This window comes from Ananas comosus, linkage group 3 (genome assembly GCF_001540865.1).
Source record: "Ananas comosus cultivar F153 linkage group 3, ASM154086v1, whole genome shotgun sequence".
Lineage (NCBI taxonomy): Eukaryota > Viridiplantae > Streptophyta > Magnoliopsida > Poales > Bromeliaceae > Ananas > Ananas comosus.
In genome coordinates, this window is record NC_033623.1 from 3,284,342 (window position 1) to 3,291,103 (window position 6,762).

General features: G+C 48.0%; 1 long non-coding RNA gene across 2 annotated transcripts; it reads left to right on the forward strand.

Moving 5' to 3' along the window:
* On the forward strand, nucleotides 3,076-4,563 carry LOC109707990. 2 transcript variants are annotated; one of them, XR_002215626.1, is made up of 5 exons: nucleotides 3,076-3,482; nucleotides 3,666-3,829; nucleotides 3,921-4,032; nucleotides 4,105-4,236; nucleotides 4,327-4,563. It is a non-coding gene; the product is annotated as an uncharacterized LOC109707990 (long non-coding RNA). The 2 variants fall into 2 exon arrangements; XR_002215627.1 differs by having other exon boundaries at nucleotides 3,929-4,032.

Genomic DNA, 6,762 nt, shown 5'->3' on the forward strand with positions numbered 1-6,762 from the left:
CTGGCGCGGTATTATGCTACGATCGATTGTGGAGCGATGACGGTGACGTTCCACGAGCCAGACCAGGAGGAGTTCACTTTCAGAGGCTGTAGGAGCACGCTGTTTGCCACCTGGATATCTTCGGCGAGGGCTCGACAGATGCTGAGTAGCGGGTGTATCGCTTTCCTAGCGACTGTTGTGGAGGTACCTACGGTGGCTCCGGGACTTGAGGACATCCCAGTAGTCCGCGAGTTTCCGGATGCATTTCCCCCTGAGTTGACTACGTTGCCGCCGGAGAGAGAGATTGAGTTTGTGATTGATGTAGTTCCTGGAACTGCACCAATCTCAAAGGTACCTTATCGGATGGCGCCGGCAGAGCTGAGAGAGCTAAAGGCACAGCTTCAGGATCTGATGGATAAAGGGTTTGTGAGACCCAGTGTGTCGCCTTGGGGAGCGCTAGTGTTATTTGTTAAGAAGAAGGATGGTTCGCTTAGGTTATGTGTAGATTACCGAAAGCTAAATAAAGTGACCATCAAGAATAAGTATCCCTTGCCACGCATTGATGATTTGTTTGATCAGCTGCATGGATCTTATGTCTTCTCAAAGATTGATCTCCAGTCAGGTTACCACCAGTTGAGGGTGAGGGCCGAGGATGTTCCCAAGACGGCTTTTCGGACTCGGTACGGGCACACGGGTGATGGCTTTTGGTTGGCACGAATGGCCCCTACCGCTTCTGGATTTGATGATGAGGTGTTCAGCGTTCTTGGATAGGTTTGTTCGTTTTCATCGCATGATTATTCCTGATATACTCCCGGTAGTGATGCTGTGTGGAGCCACTATGGTGAGTTGTGGGTAAGTCTGCGAAGAATTGTATGTAGTTAAAGAGTGCGAGTTCTGCTACGGACTGTTTGTTTCTTTTTTTAGCATGTGGTCGATTTCAGCTGGGCGTACCCAGTGGACCCGAAGAAGATTTGATGGCGATTCCCGGATTCGGCCTAGACGACGACAGGTGAGCTTTTGACCTGGTACGGAGCTCTCCTGGGACTGGCGAACGATTATTCCGCTCGGTTCTTTGTGAGGGCTTTGCGAAGCTTTCCACACCCCTACGACGCTACCGAGGCGATTCGTTTTGCTTTTGGAGGCCGACCTGGGTCATTATTGAGGGATTTGCGACGTTTGGGAGACTGGAGGGTTTGACGTCTGGTGTGTTCGGCTATCTTCCTCCTCGTGAACTATTGAGGATGGATTCGTGCGAGACGCCTCTATTCAGTGAAGGTGCATTCGCACAGTGCGGATTTTGGGTTGTGTGGTGTCACCCAGCATTATGGATTGCTTATGCTTTGTTTTTTCGCGGCCAGGTTAAAGGATTAATGAGAAAGAATTACCCTCACGCGACTGACCTTGGAGCTTGGGACCGCGGGTGGCTTTTTTTCTTTGCCAAGCTCTTTCGGCCATTACTTGGGTACGTGCGAGCATGTGCGACGGGTATTCAAACCGATATAAAAGTCTCACAGTATTCTGTTACACAGGAGGGAGCTCGGAACCTGGACTGCCAGGCCTGACGGTGGGATTGGGAGTTACTGAAAGATCCATGCCATTAGTCCTGATTCGTATTTCATCCCGGGCTAGGGCAATGTTGGGGTGGAGATGCGGAATTGAGCGGGAAGTCAGTTTTTTTTGAGGCTAATGTTTTGGAGGCTGTAATTTAACGGAGCACGAGACCTCTTTTCTCGGAGGAGCTACGGCGGCCTGTCCGGGCTCGTTTGAATTGGTACCTTCTCCTCTTGGTTGTGTTGTGTGTTTGTGTGCTGAGGTCTCTGATGCTTGCAGACCCACTTGCTTGGGATAGGGGATCGGAGAGAAACAGAGTGGAGACCCGTTCTCTCTGTGAGGCCGCAGGGTTTAAGAGAGCTGACAGGGGGCAGGGCTGGGAGGTTTTGCAGTGGAGTTCTGTTGGGTCTTTGTTCCACCGCTGTCGTGTGCTTTTGCGTTGTTTTTCCCTTAACTCTCTTTTGGGGGATCTTTTTCTTTTGCCGCCTGGTGCTGCTGGCTTAATGGATCGGAGATTCGAGCGCGATATCCCCCTATGAGATGGGTTTCTCAGTTGTTCCCTTTTTTTTTCTATGACGGGTGCACCCTGGGGCCAAGATGCTTATGACCCCGGATCTTAAGGCAGGGTATTCTGGTGCCTGGGCAGATTGGAAGCGGGCACATTGGCCAGCATTTGGGGTGGCTCAGGGTGTGTTGACTTGCCAACCAGGTGGGAAAGGACCGAGCCATCAGGTGCCTGCCCTGGCCAACTTTCAGGCGAGGTTCCTGCCCATTTTTGCCGGTAGTGGGAAATGGGAATGCAATCACGGATGCGACTTGGTCGTTGGATTGTGCCGTTGGGCCGCAGGTTTGGTAGAGAATTTGGCGTGATGGGTGGACAACGCTATAGAGTCTTGTCTGTGCTTTCTATGCGCTTGGCTACGGTTCCAGACCTACCTGCGTCCAAGGGGAGCGGGGACTTTCTGTTCGTTTTCGCGTGCCTATACGTTGGGATTGATGTTATCGTCTGGTAGGGTGCACGGGGCGGTGGCCGGAGTGTCGCATTGTTCATTGACAGGCTCCGTGAAGGGTTTGCGCATTATTCGCCTTAGTGTTTTTGGGGAGCGCAGTTTCAGGGACAGCTAGCTGCGTACCCAGGCATAACATTTAGCCAGCGTCTCCAGCCCACAGACGCATGGTCGTCAGGGGCGAGTCAGAGCGGACCATACAGACTCTAGAGGACATGCTGAGGGCATGCGTCCTGGATTTTGGAGGAGGATAGTATCGACATGTGAGACTGGTTGAGTTTGCGTACAACAACAGCTATCAAACGAGCATTCAGATGGCTCCGTTTGAGGCGTTGTATGGACGCAGATGTCGATCCCCCCTGTTTTGGAGTGACGTGGGTGAGCGGAGGACACTTGGACCAGATATTCTACTTGAGGCTGAGGAAAAGGTGAGAGTCGTTCGACGACACCTTTTGACAGCTCAGAGCCGACAGAGGAGCTACGCCGATACCAGGAGACGAGACTTGGAGTTTCAGGTTGGAGATCATGTTTTTCTCAAAGTCTCGCCGTCCAGAGGGATTCGCCGATTTGGTGTTCGTGGAAAGCTTAGTCCACGGTTTGTTGGCCCTTTCGAGGTATTAGAGCGTGTTGGACCGGTTGCATACAGGATAGCTTTACCCCCGCGACTTGCTGGCATCCATGATGTATTCCATGTCTCGGCGCTGAGGAGATATGTATTCGATCCATCTCACGTGACTGACTTCACTCCACTAGAGATTGGTGAGGATCTGAGATACGAGGAGCGACCGGTGCGGATTCTTGCTCGTGAGACGAAAGAATTGCGCAACCGGGTAATTCCGTATGTGAAGGTGCAGTGGAGCAACCACGAGGAGCGAGAGGCGACTTGGGAGCCCGAGACTGTGATGAGGGAGTCCTACCCCGACCTGTTCGTTTCTCCGTGTTGAGGTATGTTTTAGTTTCGAGGACGAAACTTTTGTAGTGGGGGAGAATGTAGTATCCTTATACCTATGTATATGATGACACGTGCCCCCATGCATGCATGCATGCATGGATGCTTATCCATTAGCGGGTTGCAACCTCCGCCTCCTTAATTAACTTTGCATTTTCTTCTTCTCTCTCTCTCTCTAGAACCGATTGTGAGCAAGGTGGAGTTCGGGTGGAGTTTCGTCGCCGACGTGGTGCCGCGGAGCCGTTCGGGCGCACGTTGTGTCGTATTGGTGCTGTGAGGAGCTTGGGCGGGCGTGGATTTCCGTCGTCCTCGACTTTGCGCCGACTCTTGAGGATCTATCGAGGTGAGTGCTCTGTGGAATTGCTGCGCATACTTCGGATATCATCAATTCGAGCTTAAGTGCTGATTCGCAGGATTTTGTCGTCGACTGTTAGTATTTTAGCTCGTACGCGACGTAGGAGCATCGGATTTCGACGAGATTTGGTTCGTTGAAACCGAGACTTCGAGACGAATCCATAGGATCCTTACTCGCCCGATTTGGAGAAGGTTTGCTCTGTCGAAATCCCTTTTTACTGAGTTGCTATTTGCCGAGCAGATTTCAGAGATGCTGTTTCGCAGGTTCCAGCGTCGACGTTTCGTATTCTGGCCCGTTCTCTGCGTAGGAGCGTCGGAATTCAGCGAAACCTGGACCATTGGATTCGTGACTTTGAGACGAAGCTTCAGAACCCTTGTTTGCTGAATTTGGATAAGGTTAGCTTGGTCGGATTTAATGCTTTCTTCGCTGCTGTTTTCTGGGCAGATTTCGTGATTTTGAGTGTAATTGGGTTTACTTCTTCGCAGCAGGAGAACCGGGGACTTCGACGGACCAGCGAGGGATCATTTTGGATCCGGGCCACTTTCTTCGCTGCCAGGAGTTGCTTGAGAGGTGGGTTACATCGGCTTTACTCCTAAGTTCTTATTGGTCGACATGTATAGATTTTGATTTCGGTAATTAATGTTAGCTCAAATTCATGGATTAATTGTAGATTGGTCAATCTGAATTTTGGAGCATGTTTTATAAATTAAGTAGGTTATACATGTTGGACTTGGAAATTGAATTAGGAGAAAACCTGCGATTTGGACCTGTCACTTGTTTAAACTGCCTGATTTAGCTCTAGGAGCCGTTATTAAATTGTACTGTCGCAGTATCTTCGAGACGAGTACTCCAGGTAGTTTAGATTACATTTACGCTCGTGCTGGTGCGCCGAGTGGATTTTTACACGATCGTTCAGGTTGTTCCGGACTGGTGGGTGCCGTCAGAGTTGACGGTGGACCCGTATCGCCTTTTTGGCGTCAGATTGTGTCGAGGGCACATTACCTGTTGGTGGTTAGACCAGTTTGAGTCGGTTACTTGACTTTGGCTTTTCAGAGCCTGTTTGAGCTCGACAGAGATACGCTGCATACTCGGTTGGGTAGCGCCCACGAGTGCCACTCCGGAGTCAGGCTTGTGCTTTTGCGTTGGTGTCGCTCATGCCAGTTAGACTTGCTCTCCACGGACCAGTTAGTGTGGATAGAGCCGATAGTCGCAGCGGGGCAGGGACGGGTGTATTCACAGTCCCGGGGACGGGTATGCTTACAGTCCCGATTTGGATTGGGTCAGATTTGACATTTCCTACAGTCGGTTAGTGTAGAGCATGATAGTGTAGTGGATGATAGCGGTAGAGTGTACTTCCTGCTTTTCCTTCTATCCTTGCTCCCTTCTGTAGACTTAGTGGGTGACCGATGTCGTGTTGGGCGGTACCCACTGAGGACTACTCGTTTTTACAGTAGTTCTCACGCCCAGTTGTTACTTATGTTTTGCAGAGTCACAGGTGCCGGCTGCTGCATCTTCCGCCGACCAGGATCGAGGCAAGGGCGTTGCGAGCTAGAGCCCTACCCGACAGTCAGAGCTAGAGGCTTTCCCCTACTGCAGGTAGTTGTTGTTTTGGAGTTTATATACATAGTTGTTTAACTCGCCAATGCGAGTAGCCTTGTATTTTGGATTCTAGCTATGTATATGAAACTCAGTTATTTAGTTTTGTTGAGCAGCTCTATGCTACTGTTTGTAGTATCGTATTTCTTCAGGTACTTTGACGCTTCGTATACAGGGAAAATTCCTTTGTATACGGCGGATTTGTCGGCGTGCCCGGGGAACGAGATATCCGGGGCGTGACAGATACTACTTACCGTGCAATGAATTAAATGGTGATCATTCAAGAAAACTTTGTCTCTTTGCCTCCTCACTCCCTCTTTCATCTACGCCCTTCTTTTCTTCCTTTTTACTTTTGCATGCTCTTTACTTGACTTCTAGGGTGTGTTTGGTTCGCACTACGAAAAATTATTAGCAATAAAAAGATTTTCGAGAATCTTATTCTTATTTATCATATTACAAAAATGTGGTATTTCTGTATTTGATTCGCACGGTCATATTATTTAGTCATATTATTTAAATAAATTTACAAAAAATATACAATTTATTTATTTATTTATTTTGTTAATTTTAGATAATGATATAAAAAATTTCAACATCTTTTTAGAAAAATGGGAGAGAGAACATAGGTTAGAGAGAGAGCATAATTAAAGAAATAGAAAGAGAAATAGAGTCGAAATTAGAGGGAGTGAGAGAGTTGAGATTTTAGAAAAAGAGAGGGAGAGAGAGCCTAGTTTAGAGAGAGAAAAAGATAAGTTTAGAGAGAGATATGAGGTTAGAGGGTAAAGAAAAATAATACCAACTAGCCGGCGGGTAGGGAAAAATAAAGAGATTAGACATATTATAATTACTCCAATCTATTAATATGAGGATACTCACCCTCTCTCAAGGGAATGAGATTAGTACTTTGGAATGAATCTTATTCCCAAGTAAATCCAATTGGTCCAAAGTACAGGAGATTAATCCATCTTTCCGGGTGGTTGGTTTAATATTATAATCTAACGGGTGGAAATGATCAAAGGGTAGATCTAACGGTAGAAAACTCAATAGTACTAAGGACTTGGTACTATCGATAGTATAGTAGCCGGACTCTATATAGAATTATGCTACTATACTATCAATAGTACCAAATTCTTGGTACTATTGAGTTTTCGGCCGTTGAATGAAAAGATGTGCGGTTAGGATGATAGTAGTCCCCTAGGGTTGAGTGGGTGGTTGGTTTAATATTATAATCTAACGGGTGGAAATGATCAAAGGGTAGATCTAACGGTAGAAAACTCAATAGTACCAAGGACTTGGTACTATCGATAGTATAGTAGCCGGACTCT